Below are 18,631 nucleotides of genomic sequence, written 5' to 3' on the forward strand. Positions count from 1 at the left end.
TAATGTGAAGGGTGTTGATGTTTATCGTCATTTAATGGTTTTTAAGCCTGATTATAGCATCAAGTTGACCTTTGTTTTCTTTTTTACCTTCGGTAAGTAGTAGTTCTATTTGAGAGAGAAATTATCCAAAACTCCATTTTTCTTACAGTCCAAAACTGCTTTTTATTGGCAGTATTTCTCAACTCTTTATTATTATTTTTTTTGGTAAAACAAATGTATTTTTTGTGCGCAGCACACAGATATTAATTTCTCTATTTAAGAGGTTGATATTTTCTTAGAAATATTTTTTAAATTGGTATAACAAGTTATTTGATTTATTTGTTTGTTTTAGTCATGGTCATTCAAAGGAAAATATGCTATTTATTTATTTATTTATTTATTTATTATTAAGCATTATTTGTCGTGTATTATTCTTTGTCTACAAATATGGAGTATCTCTATCCTACTTTATCAAACTAGTAGTAGATTGATAATATTTATTAAAAAGAAGATTAATATAATCTGGATTAAAATATTGCAAGATAAACAAATTTCCAGCTTAAAAAAAAGTACCAATATCTCGTTTTCCAAACGGCCAAGTAACGGTGAGACTTGGTTATAGAACAATGAGGTGTTTTGAATATGAAAATAAGCATTTATGACCAAGTTGACTTAGAAATTTCTAGCGGTACACCAAAGTAAGGACAGTTGAATATTAAGTGTTGATTTAAGATCCGACAATCGAAATCACATTAGAAAATCAAGTTTAAACAATCTTGGCCATTGATTAAAATAGATAGACAAACGGAGTAATTTTTTTAGGACTACATTTTTTCCACTTATTTAGCCTACTATTTAATATATAGATAGATAGATATAGATGCTATTTTGGAGATGATGATCCACTTATTTAGCCTTACACCCACTTTTACAAAACAATTTTATGTTTTTTTATTAGAAAAATATTGTTTGAGAATTTTAAGAAAGGATAAAATATGTTTTGCTGTTTTTTTATATAAAATTCCAAAATTGTCCTTTACTTTGAACTTATTTGAAGAAGAAGAGTATTTTTAGTCATAATAGAAAAGGTGCACCTTGCTAATTTAGACCTTCATATTTTTAGGTGGGTCTAAATTAACAAACCTCTATATATATATATATATATATATATACTCCCTCCGTCCCGATACATAAGCAAAAAAAAAAGTTTTCACACTTATTAAGAAAAGTAAAATATGATAATTTTAAGGTTGACTTTTTGTGTGTTTGTTGAAATAAGTTTCATGGGAAGATGTTAAAACAATTTTTATTGGTTATTGATTATGGGGAAAAGAAGAGAGAGAGTAAATTAAGTAAAAGTTTATCTTGAAAATGATAAAAGTTACGATAGTTTTTTTTTGCTTATAATTTGGGACATGAAAAAGTGATTTTTTTTGCTTATAATATGGGGCGGAGGGAGTATATATATATATATATATATATGGGAAGGATCAAATTACACCGGTGTAACATTTGACTAATGTTACACCGTTCAATAACGCTTTAACGAATACAAATTTTATAAAATTCACTGTTGGATTGAACACTTTAACTGTTTAGACCTTGCTAATTTAGACCTTCATGTGTTTTTAAGAAGGTCTAAATTAGCAAACCCATATATATATATATATATATATATATATATATATATATATATATATATATTATATCGAAGTGTTCATGAACCAAATGAGTCGAACTGTATATAGTTCAAGTTCCACTCATTTATTTAACAAACTAAATTTCCAACTCAAGTTCGACTCATTTAGTTTACGAACCAAGTTCACAAGTCAATTATCGAATCGAGTTTCGAACTATTCACAAGTTGACTCTGGTCATTGTTGTTGGAACAAAATTGATTTAAAAAATGTTTGCCCCTAAAACTATTAAGGTTTTGATGATAACAAAGCATTAATAAACAATTGGAAGGACTAAAAATTTAATTTTAGTGTGCAGATATTAGCTTCAGATAAGCTCTGAGTAAAGCTCAGAAGATATGTATTCAGAAGTTTATAAGCGCACAGAAGATGTTGAACTTCAGAGGTTACAACCTTCAGATGATGAAGTCGTCAGAACTTCTTAAGGTCTTAGCCGCATCAAACTCTGATGATCTTCTTGAAGTCTGTGAAGATTCTCTTTTGCAAGTCAACTCTTCTACCAATGAAGAAAAGGACCTTTCAAGCTTGATCAGAACAGCTACTCTCATTTTGTCTGTCCACTCTTGAGAACGTGGGACATCAGACTTGTTAGCTGAATAAGGAAAGTCTTCTCTGTACATGGTCAAAGTATCTGAAACTCTTACTCAGTTTTAGAAACAACCAAACTACATCAGGACAAGTTGCTTGAAGACAAATGGTTATCTACTTCAACGGTCATTTCTGCAACGACTCTTTTCCAGCTATATATATATACTAAAAGGATCCGTTGTATCAAATATATATAGAACAAGACAATCAAGGATCTAATACGCGCTGAACAAACTCTGAAGTCTGTGTATACAAGCTCTGAACCTCTGATCTAGTGTTTTTGCACTTGTAGTTCAAATACTTTGTATTCATTGTATTTGCTCGTTTAGGTTCTCCTAAGAGCAGTTGTATACATTCAACTACATTATTACTTTCTGATACCTGAGATAACTTAAGCTTGTGTGCTTAAGTGTGAAGTCTTAAGCTTGTGTGCTTGAGCATAGTTGTGAAGTCTCTTGCTTGTGTGCTTGAGCATTTGTAATCTTGTGTGATTATAGTGAACTCCCTTGGAAGTGCAAGGGGACTGGACTACTCTCGTTTTGTGAGAGGAACCAGTATAAATTGCTTGTGTGCTTTCTCTCTCTCTCTCTCGTGTTATTATTTGTGTTACTTATCCGCTGCTAACGTAGTTAAGATAAGAACTTTGAAAAAGTTTTAACTTAGCTAAAACACAATTCAACCCCCCCTTCTTGTGTTTTCACACCTTCAATTGGTATCAGAGCCTGGTTTGTTACTTTCACCTAACAGTGAGACAGTAAAGATCTTGTGAGAACACTATGTCTGGAGGAGACGATAGTAGTACTAGAACTGTTGAGGTCAGTGGTGCTGTTGGTGATGGTCCTAGAAATGCTTATGGTTATGACTACTTAAGTAATGAATCACATGAACATAGTGGCAATAGAAAAGTCCCTATATTCAATGGTGATGCATCATTATTTGAGTGGTGGAAGGAAAGACTGTATAGCAATATTACTGCCATTGATCATGAGTTGTGGGATTTGGTTGAGCTGGGAGTAACCTTTGAAAACTTAAATGAACATGGAAGATTGTCCATTGAGCATAGAAGGTTACTCACACCAGCTAACTTAAAAATCTACAATAAGCATCATAGAGTAAAGAACATTGTTTATGGTGCTATAAGACATGAAGATTATGTCAGAATAGAAAACAAGTCCACTGCTAAATCTATCTTTGATTCTATGTGTGCTATCTATGATGGTAATGAAAAGGTTCAAGAGGCTAAGGCTAGTCTCTTGATAAGGCAATATGAACTATTCACTATGCAACAAGATGAAAGCATTGAGACTATGTTTACAAGGTTTCAAATCCTTGTATCTGGTCTTAAAGCTCTTAAGAGAAGTTATTCCACCTATGACCATGTTCAGAAGATTCTGAGAAGTCTTTCTATTGCGTGGAGACCTAAGGTCACTGCAATAGAAGAAGCTCAAAATCTCAAGACTCTGAGTCTTGAGGCTCTGATAAGCAATCTCAGAAGCCATGAGATGGTTCTGAATGCTGATTCAGAAGCTAAGAAGAAGTCCAAGTCTGTGGCTTTACAGTCAACTAGGACTTCTTCTAAAGCTCTTAAGACTCAGCTTCTTGACATTGAAGAGGAATCTTCTGCAGATGGTCAAGAGGAGGAAATTGATGAAGATGAGCTTGCTTTATTCATCAAGTTTCAGCAATGGAACAGGCTTAACAAAAGAAATTTCAGAGGAAACAGTTCCAGAAACTTTGTCAGTAAGAAGGATGATCAGAAGAACTGCTTCAACTGTAAGAAGCCAGGACACTTTATTGCTGACTGTCCAGAAATGTCTGCCAAAGACAAAAACAAAAGATACAGCTCAAAAAAGCAACAATTTAAGAGCAAATTGAAAAAGAGTCTGATGGCTACTTTTGAAGAGTTGTCATCTGAGGAAGAAGTTGAGGAAGAGGAAGAGGCAAATCTAGCCCTAATGGCTTCAACTGACTCAGATGCAGATTCAGAGGATGAATCAGAATCAGATTCAGAAGTTACAGATGAGGTATTTTCTGACTGTTCTAAATCTCAACTTATAACTGCACTTAACAAGGTCATTGAGAAACATCTCAGAGTGTTAAGTAAACAAAAAGTTTTACAAGAAAAGCTTAACACTCTGACTGAACAGACAAAACATTTTCAAGGTCTATATCAAGAAACTCTGAATAGAGTGAATGACTTTGAAAAGGGTTGTGCTGTGTGTCACAAACCTATTGATGAGCAGGAAATAGCTCTTCAACAGTTTGTGCATCTCAATCTTGGGAAGAGCAAAGCTGCTAATAGAATTTATAATGTTTTGAGACATAGAGGAGAAGGACTTGGCTATGAATATGGTAGAACATATTCAAAGCTGACGACCTTCGCCAAAAAGGTTGGAAAATCTTGGGTTTATTATGTTGTTCCACCAAGTGAAGAGAGAAAGAATCCTGGTACCTTTGAAAATAAGGATGATGATCTGAGAGATTTAGAAGCTGACAACTCAGAGGAACCAAGTTCCTCAGGATCTGGAAAGAAAAGTTCAGAAGATAGAAGTTGTTCAGAACCTGAGAACATTAGTTCAGACGTTCTGAAAACTTCAAAATCTGAGACTTCAAATTCTGGAATCAAAGGAACTTCAGTACCTAAGGCTAGTCAATCTAAAGACTCAGAAGTTGTTAAAAGAAAAAAGTCTAATTCCAAACCTCAGATGCAATATAGGACTAAGATTATTTATGATTCTAAAGTCAGTAGATATAACCAATCATAACAAAAGATTGATGATAAATACAGACCCTGGAATCATAAACAATCCAAATCCTGGAATAATAACAGATCTCAAACAAAGAAAAAGTTTCAAAAAAGTTATTATTCCAAACCAAGATCTTTCTCTAACACTAAACAACATAGTAAGCATTTGTGGACTAACAAGCGTGGACCCAGAAGATGGGTACCAAAAGCTGAAATAATGTACCATTCAGATTTACCAACTAGGAAAAGATGTGTCCTACCTAAAGCATGGAAACAAGTCCTATGCAAAGGAAGAAGGGCTTATGTCCTAGACAAATGGCTGACAAGTTCTCAAGTTAACAATCAGAACTTGAGAAATGAAGAGGAAGAATACTGGGATGACTTTATCATTAAATGTGATGAAGAGTTCTACCGCAATGATTAAAGTTGTTTCTCATACAGCCTACCACTCAAAGAAGTATCATGAATCACTCATGGTATCTGGATAGTGGATGTTCAAGGCATATGACTGGTGACAAACAACTATTTTCTAAGCTGACTATGAAAGAAGGAGGAACTGTTGGCTTTGGAGGTAATCAAAAAGGAAAGATAATAGGTACATGTACAGTAGGTAATTCTTCCCTATCTATTAATGATGTTTGGTTAGTTGATGGACTCAAACATAACCTATTGAGCATAAGTCAATTTTGCGACAATGGTTATGTAGTTGTCTTTGATAAGGAATCATGTACTGTAACTAAACAATCTGATAACTCCATTGTATTCAAAGGTCTGAGAAAGAACAATGTTTATAAAATTAATCTTTCTGATTTGAATGAACAAAAAGTGGTGTGTCTTTTGACCTTGAGTGAAGAAAAATGGATCTGGCATAAGAGGTTAGGCCATGCTAACTGGAGGTTAATCTCTAAGCTTAGCAAGCTTGACCTTGTCAGAGGTTTACCAAAAATCAAATATCACTCAAACACACTTTGTGGTTCTTGTCAAAAAGGAAAGATTACAAAATCATCTTTTAAACCTAAGAACATTGTCTCTACCTCAAGACCATTGGAACTTCTTCACATTGACCTGTTTGGGCCAGTTCACACTGCCTCTATCAATGGAAAGAAGTATGGATTAGTAATTGTTGATGATTACAGTAGATGGACTTGGGTAAAATTCCTAAGAACAAAAGATGAAGCTTATGATGAGTTTAGCATCTTCTGCAAACAAATTCAAAATGAAAAAGGCTACACGATTTTAAAAGTTAGAAGTGATCATGGTGGAGAATTTGAAAATGAACCTTTTGAAAATTTCTGTGAAAAATATGGCATCTCGCATGAATTCGCTTCTCCTAGAACTCCTCAACAAAATGGGGTTGTAGAAAGGAAGAATAGAACTCTGCAAGAAATGGCCAGAACCATGATGCATGAAACTAATGTAGCAAAGTTTTTATGGGCAGAAGCTGTAAACACAGCATGTTATGTTCAAAATAGAATCTATATCAGATCTAAGTTGAACAAAACTGCTTATGAATTGTTCAAAGGAAGAAAACCTGACATTTCTTATTTTCATCAGTTTGGATGTACCTGTTACATCTTAAATAACAAAGTCCATCTAAAGAAATTTGATGCTAGAGGCTATAAGGGTATCTTTATAGGATACTCTGAACGCTCAAAAGCATACAGACTGTATATTTCTGAAACACACACTGTGAAAGAAACTATGCATGTCAAGTTTGATGACAAAGAGTCTGACCAAGTGTCAGAGCTTGTGGAAGGTTTGTCTAGATTTCAGGTATCAGAGGATCAGTATTCAGATATTCCAAATTACTCAGAACATCCATTCTCTGAGGAACCTCTGAACATGACAGTTCCTACAGACTCTGAACAACAAAGAACTGAAGCAGCTGCTGAACCTGCTGTTGATGAGTCTGAAGATGATGAACCCCCTAGAAACACCTTCAAATACAAATCATCACATCCAGAGGAACTGATCTTAGGCAACAAGGATAGTCCAAGGAAGACTAGATCTCAACTGAGAAATGAGGAATCTTTAGTTGGTCTTATCTCAATGATGGAACCGTCAAAGATTGATGAAGCTCTAAAAGATGATGCTTGGATTGTAGCAATGCAAGAAGAGCTAAATCAATTTCAAAGGAATGATGTATGGACTCTAGTGCCTAAACCTTCACACAAGAACATTATTGGAACAAAATGGGTATTCAGAAACAAGCTGAATGAACAAGGTGAAGTGGTAAGAAACAAGGCTAGATTGGTTGCACAAGGTTATAGTCAGCAAGAGGGGATTGACTATACTGAAACCTTTGCACCAGTTGCTAGACTTGAGGCTATCAGGTTACTTCTATCTTATGCTGTTAATCATGGAATAACTTTGTATCAGATGGATGTTAAAAGTGCATTCTTAAATGGTTTTATTTCTGAAGAAGTGCATGTTAAGCAACCTCCTGATTTTGAAGATGTCTCAAACCCAGAACATGTTTTCAGATTGAAGAAATCACTGTATGGTCTGAAACAAGCTCCAAGAGCTTGGTATGATAGACTCAGTAATTTCCTTCTTGAAAAGGGTTTTGAGAAAGGAAAGGTTGACTGCACACTCTTCAGAAAAACAACCAAAGAAGATATTTTGATCATTCAAATCTATGTTGATGATATTATTTTTGGTTCAACTAATGCTTCTTTGTGCAAGAATTTCTCTAAGATAATGCAGGATGAATTTGAAATGAGCATGATGGGAGAATTGAAGTTCTTTCTTGGAATTCAAATCAATCAGAAGAAGGAAGGAACTTATGTTCATCAATCAAAATATACCAAAGAACTTCTGAAGAAGTTCAACCTAGATGACTGCAAAATAATGAACACTCCTATGCATTCAACTACCAACATGAGCAAGTCAGAAGATGAAGGAAAAGTAGACCAAAAGGTCTACAGAGGTATGATTGGTTCATTACTCTATTTGACAGCCTCTAGGCCAGATATTTTATTCAGTGTTTGCTTATGTGCAAGATTCCAGTCAGATCCTAGAGAATCTCATCTTACTGCTGTAAAGAGAATCTTTAGGTATCTGAAAGGAACAACTAATCTTGGACTTCTCTATAAGAAATCCAATGATTATGTGCTAAATGGATTCTGTGATGCTGATTATGCGGGAGATAAAATTGAAAGAAAATCCACAAGTGGCAATTGTCAGTTTGTTGGTGAAAACCTTATCTCCTGGGCTAGTAAAAGACAAACTACTATAGCTTTGTCTACAGCAGAAGCAGAATACATTTCAGCAGCTAAGTGTTGAACACAACTACTCTGGTTAAAATATCAGTTAGAAGATTATCAGGTAAGCAGTCACAATGTTCCTTTATATTGTGATAACACTGCAGCCATTCATTTATCTAAAAATCCTATCCTACACTCTAGAGCCAAACATATTGAAATTAAACACCATTTTATCAGAGATTATGTTCAGAGAGGCATTATAGATATTAAGTTTGTTGATACTGAAAATCAATGGGCTGACATATTTACTAAAGCCTTACCTGTTGAAAGATTTGATTTTATAAAGAAACATCTGAACATGTTTTCAATCTCTGAATGAAATTTTTTTTTTGGCAATATGAGTATAAGAGGTTATGTATATCAGAACTTATGATTCAGAACATCTGAAACACAAGCTCTGAAATACTTAACTCTGGTAGATTTTTTAAACTCAGAGGCTCTGAACTATTTAAGTGGAAAACGTTTAGCATTCGCTGCTAAACAGTTGTCCATTAAAATAGCAGTTACCAAGTAAACTTCTGCACGTGCACTACAAGAAAAAAGATTTTTGGCAGCGACTATTTTGCAGCGACATTCAAGTTGTTGATAAAAACCTACATATAGCAGCAACTAATTTAAGTCGTTGTGATAAGTTAATTTTTTTCGCAACAATTTTATTATTGTTGGGAAATTTTATTATTGTTGCGAAAAGTGTACATATAGCAACAACTTATTTAAGTTTATGTTTTTTTTTTTAAAAAAAATTTAATATAAATAATATTTTTTTATACATAAAAAACTACCAAACTTTTATTGTTTTATTCCTTTTTTTATGCATAGATTCATATATAATCTTTTTATTGTTTGTTATTTTCTATATTTTTTTTTATTAAACTTCTTATAATCTTTATTATTTTTTTCTTTTTCCTATTTTTATGCATATATTGTTAACAGAGTAAAATTACAATAAAAAATACAAAATTTGAAATATTATTAAAATTAAAGACAAATTATTAAACATAGTAGTAATTAGTTTTATTATATTAGAACTAGTTTAGAAACCCGTGCATATTCGCACGGATCCATCGACTTTTATTCGATATTTAAGATTGTCACTGTATTAATGTAGAAATTTTATTTAGAATTAGAAATTTGTTATATAATAGTATTGTTAAAGTATAAGTGGAATTATTGTGTTATTTCTTGTAAACTTATTTATTCAATTTTTTAATGTTACGGAATGGTCCCGTGTATATTTTTAATAAAAAATTAGAAATTTTATTAGGAATATTCAGAGTAATTAGAAATTTCTTGTGTTATATCTTCTTAATTTTTTTAATATTTTTTCTATAATTGTTTTTATGGACTAAACTTTCTATATTATTTTTTTCACCTATTTTTAGGTATAGATTGTTCTGGTTTGTTCTTATCTATAATCCGTTTTGTTTCTATTTTTAAGCATATCATCTTTTTTTTGGTGGTAATCGATTTTAATATATTATTAGTAGATTAGAATAGATTAATTAAATTATGTTTATTTATATTAACAAAATAGTGGTTTGTTTTTTTTTTCTTCAAAACTGAACGGGACCACTCCATACATATCCACATTGAGTAAAGATAATTCATTATTTTATTTTCCATGTTTTTTGGAATGTTTGTTAATTGATAAAATCTATAAATTTACTCACTTGAATCATGTATTGCAAACTTTCTCTTACGTAGATTACTATTCATCCAACGTTCATCTTTCTCTTTTGTTCACCCATTCTCTCCGAAATTTAACCATCCCGCTTCTCTATCATGTCACCGTTATTCAATAACTTATATGATTTTCGTTTTCAAAATCACTTCTCTCAGTTTGTTCCACACATAACCTCATTAAAAGTTGAGTATAATTTCAATATTAACAAAACGTTACGATGAGAACGCATGTAATATTATAAAGCATTTGAAGAATACTAACGCAATTGAAGAAAAGTGTCAAGACTATGAAAGAAGATGATGAATAATGAAGAAAAAAAGCGTGGGGAAAGAAATCAAGTCATCGGTGTCTTAGTAATTTTTGTGGTGTTCTTATAGGATTAAGTGATAGACATTCAAAGTAGTATTACTCTTTTGTATTATCTAGCTTCTTGTTGTTAACTTAGTCTCTATGTTACTGTTTTATATTATGTGGCTGACAATTTTTTTTTTTTTTGTAAGTATCATGTTTTCTTACGGTCTAAAAGACTTATGATTTGTATTTTGATTATTTGTATTTCAATTTTTTATAAATAAAATTTGTCTATTAAAACAAATTGAACAAAAAACATAACTTATAAATAATATAAAAAAAAAAAATATTTTCTAAAAATTAAGTGAATAATGCAAATCTTTTTTATAAAAAATAACAAAAATATATAATATTATTGTTAAGCTATAAAAGATATAACAACAATTGATATTGTTGACAAAAAATAACTTATTGCAGCGAACTTTAGTTGTTGACAAAAATACATTTTGCAGCGACTTTAGTTGTTGAGTGCAGCGACTTTAGTTGTTGACAAAAGTACATTTTTGCAGCGACTTTAGTTGTTAACAAAAATACATTTTGCAGCGACAATGGTCATCATACGTCAGCGATCTTTGTTGTTGCGAAAACACTAGTTATGGCAGCGACATTGATTGTCCTTGCAAAACTTTTTGCAACGGCACCTATGCCAACGACATGCAGCGACAATTTTTTTGCTGCCAAAAATATATTTCGCAGCAATTTTGTGTTTTTCTCAACGACACTTGTCGCTGCCAAAAACTTTTTTTCTTGTAGTGGTGGTCTACGTGTGTCAGGTAGTGGGTGGTTAATGATGACTTTTAGTATTCAAATTTTTGTCAATTTGCGTAACTTCCCAAATTTGCCATTTTTGTGTTAACTGTCCGCTTTTAAATAAACTTACACAATACACTTGTACACTTTTCACTCTCACAACCCACACTTTCTTTTCTCTCTAAACCTTCAACAAAAATCTTTTTTCTCTCTCTTTAGTTCCTACCCTTACCTAAACTCCATCATGGCTGGTTCTTCTACTTCTTCTTCAACAAAGATCCCTCCGTTCATGTTCAAACATCTTCAGATTGTTGGGAACGAGATGGAATTCCCAGAATCTCAACTGTCGTTACTACCTGAGAAGATGGTCGACTTTAATAGTTTGAAGGATAATGGGTTTGATGTGAAGCCGTATTTCTCTGCTCAAGGATGGGATAAGTACTTCGACATGTTAAATGGTCCTATCTACCCAGATCTCTTGAAGAAATTCTGGATGAAAGCAAGAGTCTTTTCAGAGTATGAAGCTAAGCAAGAAGAACTTGCAGCAATCGAAAGAGATCCTAGTCTGAAAGGAAAAACTAGGAAGGAAATGGGTCTATTGGAGTTCACTGGTACACAGATTAGGTCTAACATCTGTGGTATCAATCTCACTTTCTCTCCAATTCACTTCAATGCTTTGCTGGGTTTGGATAACCTTGGCTTAGTGCTGGATGATTTTGAGAAGGATACAAGATTCAGAGACGAACTTCTGCACAAGATATGCATTAATATGAAGATGAAGGGAAAGGTTAAAGGTCTGACAGATGAGTGCAAGGTTTTATTCAAGATTATTTTATCAACTATCAGTCCAAGAGTTGGTGGTACTGATACTATCTCATGGCCTCATCGTCATCTGATATACTTCCTTCTGACTGAGAGAAAAGTCAATCTGGGTAAGTACTTCTTTGAGAGGATCTGTGAAGCCATCTTCCTAAGCAAGTCTCAGAGGAAAACAACCATTGTTTATCCTAGATTGCTTTCAGATCTTCTTTTCCAAGGTCACATTGTTCAGAATCTGAAGAAGTTCTATCCAGAACTTATGGCTCAGAAGCTCTCGCCAGAAGTTCTGACTGCAAGCTTTTTGACAAAGATGCAATTAATCGACACCAAGCTGGTTCAACCTAAACAGAAGTTTAAAGTAAGTCTAGAAGATCGTCTGTATGTGGATGGATATCCAGTAATCTCTGAATTAGATGCTGAAGAGGTTATTCAAGATTACCTGAAGGTTCTTCAAGGTGAAGGCTATGCTGTTGATAGGAGTATGGTTTCAAAGGCTCCAGTAAACATGTATAAGCCTAAAAGGAAACCCAAGAGGAAAGCTGATTCTCAGGATGAACAAGTTAAGCCAGATCTTCTTGCTCAGAAGAAGGTTAAGGTTGAGCAATCTATGGCTGAACAGAGAACTAAGAGGAAACATGAGGATGTTGCTAACAAGGCTGCTGAAGCATCATCTAAAAAGCCAATTATTATTGATGAGGATAGCTCATCTGATGAGACTGAATCTGATGATGAAAGTGAATCTGATGAAGAGACTATTGGTGCCAAGCTACGTAAGAGACAAGTCCCTGATCCTAAAGGTAAGTCTCCTAAGTACATTCTTAATGAAGCTGAGATTGGAATAGGCTTTACCAAACCTCTTAGAACTATCTTTCCCAAATCTACTAACATTTCAACTTCTGATAACCCCCTATCTGAACTTGAAAAACATCTTAGCCCAGACCCTCTAAACAATCAACCTTTTACTCATGAAACCCACAAATCTTCATCACCTCCGAAATTCAAATCACCTCAACCACAACCACAAAAAGAATCACCTGACATTCCATCAACTGAACCCCAATCAGATATTCCCACTACTGAACAAAACTCTCCCACCAAACAACCCTCTCCTAACAAAACTCCTGAACCAACCTCTGAATCAACTTCTGAACCCAATCCTAACTCAAGTGCTGAACATGTTTCTCCTGAACGTATTCACACTTGTGTTCCTAAACCCTTCATTCCTAATATCTCACCCTCATTCTCTGACCTATTTGGTAACCTCTCCAATCAGCTTTATGATGATTTACTTAGGTTGTCACATATTAAGGACAGGTTCTTGGTTTATCCCTCTGATGTGGATATGGAGGTATCACTTCTCAAGGCAAAAATATGTAATGCTCTGGATGCAGTGGGTGAAGATATCAAGTCTGTTATTAGAAAACGGGATATGGAGGTGGTTCATCTGGTGAAGGAAGGCTTAGCAAGGGCTAGTCTAAAAAGGTTAACTATGTACAGTCATGAAGAGAATGAGCGTGCCAAGTTTGCTGCTATATCTGCTGCTATGAGGCGTCTGACTGCTTTTAAGGAGTTCTGGGTTGATTCCAAACTTTTCAAGAGTCTTGAAGATCAGAGGATTGAAAATGAACGTATTGCTGAAGCTGCTGCAAGGATTGCCCAACTAGCTGATGAGCAGAATCAAGAGGATGCTCCGGATGCTGATGTGCTTATGATTGATTATCAAGAGGATGGTGAAACCTCCTCTGATAAAGGAAAAGCTCTTATGGATTCAGATCAGCTAAGGATTCTTCAGGATGAATTGAGGCAACAATAAGAAGCTCATCAGAACCTAGAGTCCAAGGTGGATAAGCTTGACTCCAAAGTGGACTCCCTGAACGACAAACTTGACATCCTCTTAACTTTTCTTCAAAAACCCTAGGATTTTATGCACCTTATGTTATTTATGTTTCCTTTATTTTTGGTATTCTCTGAACAATTTTATTTTGGTTTTTTAACTTAGTTAATTGGTTTGTTATTTGTTTTTTTGTGTGTGTCGCTTAACTTTATATTTTTAAGATAAACAAGAAAATAAGAACACAAGCAGTTTTTTAAAAGGAAATTTTTTATTGATGCTCTGAAAATGCTGAGTACATTGGCAAAAAGAAAAAGACGACCTAATTCTAGTCAGATGGATAATACTCAGAAGAAATCTCAGATTTCTCCTCAGCATCATCTGATGATATTTCTATAGGATCTGGGTTCTGCTCTTCTTCTTCTTCGTCTTGTTCTTCTTCTGGAACATAGCCAGCCAAGAATTCAGCATAGTCAGCGTCAACTTCATCTTCCTCAGCTTCAGAGTCTGATGAGATGATTATCATTTCAGCATCTTGTGGTTTCTTGTTGTCTTCTTTATCTTTTTCATCTTTTTCGCATTCTTCTTCTTCTTTCTTTCTACGAACCTCTGCAATACGTGCACTAAATCTTTTCATTCTTCTTGATATACTTGTTTATATTTTGTTGTGCAGAACGTTTGTTACCAAAGTGCACCTTTTATAGATTTTTTTTTGGAGCGTTGGTTTTCGCTTTTGAAATAAATTCACCTTTGTAACAACCAATTTCCTTCTTTGACTGTCTTGGTTATCTAATTTTTTTTTACTTTTTGATAATGACAAAAGGGGGAGTAGTTACGCATTAATTGATAAGTTTCAAAAAGCTGAAACCACTTTTGAATTGTTTTACGTATTTCAATGCGGAGATTAAGTAATTTAAAACTGAAATCAAAATTCATAAGTAAGGATAAGTTAAAAGTGCAATTTCAACTTAGCCTTATGAGACTCAGGGGGAGAGCTTGCAAACCTCTCGCTCTGAAGAAAGATGTGAAATTTGTTTCACTTTAAATACTTAAGTCTTATACTAAATTAAATTTTCATGGATAAAACTTAAAGCTTAGGCTTTATGGAGTATCAATCTTAGGGGGAGCTTGCAAACCTCATAAACCTAAGAGAAACATGATAAGTTAATTTAACAACAATTGTCAATTAATACTTATGTTTGTCATCATCAAAAAGGGGGAGATTGTTGGAACAAAATTGATTTAAAAAATGTTTGCCCCTAAAACTATTAAGGTTTTGATGATAACAAAGCATTAATAAACAATTGGAAGGACTAAAAATTTAATTTTAGTGTGCAGATATTAGCTTCAGATAAGCTCTGAGTAAAGCTCAGAAGATATGTATTCAGAAGTTTATAAGCGCACAGAAGATGTTGAACTTCAGAGGTTACAACCTTCAGATGATGAAGTCATCAGAACTTCTTAAGGTCTTAGCCGCATCAAACTCTGATGATCTTCTTGAAGTCTGTGAAGATTCTCTTTTGCAAGTCAACTCTTCTACCAATGAAGAAAAGGACCTTTCAAGCTTGATCAGAACAGCTACTCTCATTTTGTCTGTCCACTCTTGAGAACGTGGGACATCAGACTTGTTAGCTGAATAAGGAAAGTCTTCTCTGTACATGGTCAAAGTATCTGAAACTCTTACTCAGTTTTAGAAACAACCAAACTGCATCAGGACAAGTTGCTTGAAGACAAATGGTTATCTACTTCAACGGTCATTTCTGCAACGACTCTTTTCCAGCTATATATATATACTAAAAGGATCCGTTGTATCAAATATATATAGAACAAGACAATCAAGGATCTAATACGCGCTGAACAAACTCTGAAGTCTGTGTATACAAGCTCTGAACCTCTGATCTAGTGTTTTTGCACTTGTAGTTCAAATACTTTGTATTCATTGTATTTGCTCGTTTAGGTTCTCCTAAGAGCAGTTGTATACATTCAACTACATTATTACTTTCTGATACCTGAGATAACTTAAGCTTGTGTGCTTAAGTGTGAAGTCTTAAGCTTGTGTGCTTGAGCATAGTTGTGAAGTCTCTTGCTTGTGTGCTTGAGCATTTGTAATCTTGTGTGATTATAGTGAACTCCCTTGGAAGTGCAAGGGGACTGGACTACTCTCGTTTTGTGAGAGGAACCAGTATAAATTGCTTGTGTGCTTTCTCTCTCTCTCTCTCTCGTGTTATTATTTGTGTTACTTATCCGCTGCTAACGTAGTTAAGTTAAGAACTTTGAAAAAGTTTTAACTTAGCTAAAACACAATTCAACCCCCCCTTCTTGTGTTTTCACACCTTCAATTGTCAGCTCTGCATTTACTTATTTAATCCTTTTTTTAATGAAGTAATATGAACATGATCATGTGTTGAAGCAGTTATATTTCTTAAATATGAAGATATATTTTGAAAAGGCACAAAAGAGCTATCATTGAGAATTAATAAAGGATTGAAAAGTTATTGTTCCTGTAAGGATTTGAGGGGGTATGCACTTAGCTAGACGATGTTCTAGGTCTAAGTTTGAGAGTAGATATGTATATAGAATGTGATGATCCTATCAGAATTTTGGTTGGACATATATATAGACTTAAGATATAATTGTCCTGGGTGAGATACATGCATCATGGAGTCACTATCTCCATTATTCTAGGAGTAGTTATCACATGTGAGCTATAACTTCAGCCTTATCTCCTTACGGTCCTTAGGATCGGGGTATTTTGTTGATACTCTGGGCGAGAATCTTGACCCGGTCTTTTTGAGACTATCACTTACTCCATGGCCAAAGCTTCCGCAGTAGCTGCATTATCTAATCCCTTGACTCTCCATGTTGCTATCGCGATGACAGTTTCAAGATTGAATTTCTTGGCTCACTATTTGAAATAATTTTTAAGATTGAAAAACGTTGATAAAGAAATTTCCTCTAAACTTAAATATAAGAAGAAAAAAAAAGTCAACATGTTTGAATTTTTTCTTATATTTAAGTCTAACATGGTGTCCGATGCACCCCTAGCAGCCTTAAAAATCCAAAAGATCGTGTGCCACTTATACCTAATCGTACTCATAACCACATCAAATCTTCAAACTTATTGCATAGTAATATGAGCCAACTACTTACGAAGTAATCTCAACGGCTATAAATAAATATAAAAATTGGTCAAAATAAATAAATAAAAATATAAAAAAATAATGACTACCCCACGGGCAAACAAAGAAGGGGCATTGAAATTGGCATGATGGTTGTAGTAGTTTAAGACAAGAAAAGGAAAGGCGGTGACATACACGCATATATATTAGCACAAACACAACGCATATACGATTACCAGTGGCATAAAACAAAAACGCATCTCAAATAAATTAGGTATAACGCACGCCTTTAAATTCTTCTATTCTATATTTCTTGGTCGCCACGAAGCGTAACTAACAGAGGAAAAAAAAACACCACAGAGAGAGAAAGATAAAGAGAAAGAGAAAGAGAATTAGATTCTCGTATTGGAAGAAGAAGAAGAAGCTCTGGATTCCACCTCTTCCCGTCCTTCCTGCTTATTCTTCAGGTCTTTCTTCTTCGATTCTCTCTCTATTTTTTTTTAGCTCTTTTTGTTTCTTCAGATCCGATCCGATTTTGTTTCGATTATTATTCCGATTTGTTTTCTCAATTGATTCTGATTTGTCTTCGATTGATTGATTCTGTTTTCAATTGAATTGTATTTTGATGTTAATTGACCATGAATTTAGGGTATGTTTGGTTCGGGGGTTTCGGAGGGGAGGGGAGGGGAGGGGAGGTAATATTTTAATTTTTTTGTGTTTGGTTCAATTTTTAGGAGGGGATATGAGGGGAGGGGAGGTGAGCAGAATCCCTCCTAAACTCAATTTTTGCTTCCCCAAATTGGGGGATTTGGAGGGGAGGGGAGGGAAGCTTAAAATATTTATCCTCAAAATTATCCTCAATATATTTTAGAATTCCAATATTATCCTTGTCTGTATTGCCTATACTCCTTGTCTGCCTCTGTTTGTTTGTGTGGTGCCGTTGCTGCTCGTTAATCAAGTATTTATCTGTTTGTTTTTTATGATTACTTGCGTTATATATGGACACACCACACACACACACACACACATATATATATATATATATATATATATATATATATATATATATATATATATATATATATATATATATATATATATATATATATATATATATATATATATATATATATATATATATATATACTTGATTAACGAACAGAAGCAGCGATGCGTATCTGCCACTGAGCAGCGTAGCGTAGCGGTCCGATATTGGAAGGATACTCCGTCCTCACCTCAACTTACTTACTCAATCAATTATTAATTGTTTATTACAGATTTTTCCTTTGGTACGTTACAGATTTTTATTTTTTAAACTTGATAATAATTATTAAATAATTATTTAGAAGCTTTTGTAAAAAAAAAAAAAACAATTATCTAAAATAAAAATATCTTAAATTCAATTTTTGAATTCGGGCAAACAGTAGCGTTGAAATTTTTAAGAAGAGAATGTCATTTTTAATTAACTCCCACAAAATCACAAAACTCTCTCGACATTATTTTTTACAATTACGCGTGAATGATACCTAATATACATTTTTATGTGTGTGTGACCAAATAAGGTGTTCTTGTGACCATCTAAATATTTTTCTACAAATATTTGATAGGATAGTTGACCGTCTCTTCACGTGGTTACGATGTTTGATCCCAAAATCTCATGTCATTGACCTCTCCTATGTGTCTTACCTCATTCTGCATGAAAACGAGACTTTGAATATTCGGTTGATAAATGCAATTGTTTTTGCCTTTTGAAGTCTCTCAAATTTTGTAGTTACTCCTCTCAAATTCAAATTGGATAGAC

Source organism: Trifolium pratense, linkage group LG2 (genome assembly GCF_020283565.1).
Source record: "Trifolium pratense cultivar HEN17-A07 linkage group LG2, ARS_RC_1.1, whole genome shotgun sequence".
Lineage (NCBI taxonomy): Eukaryota > Viridiplantae > Streptophyta > Magnoliopsida > Fabales > Fabaceae > Trifolium > Trifolium pratense.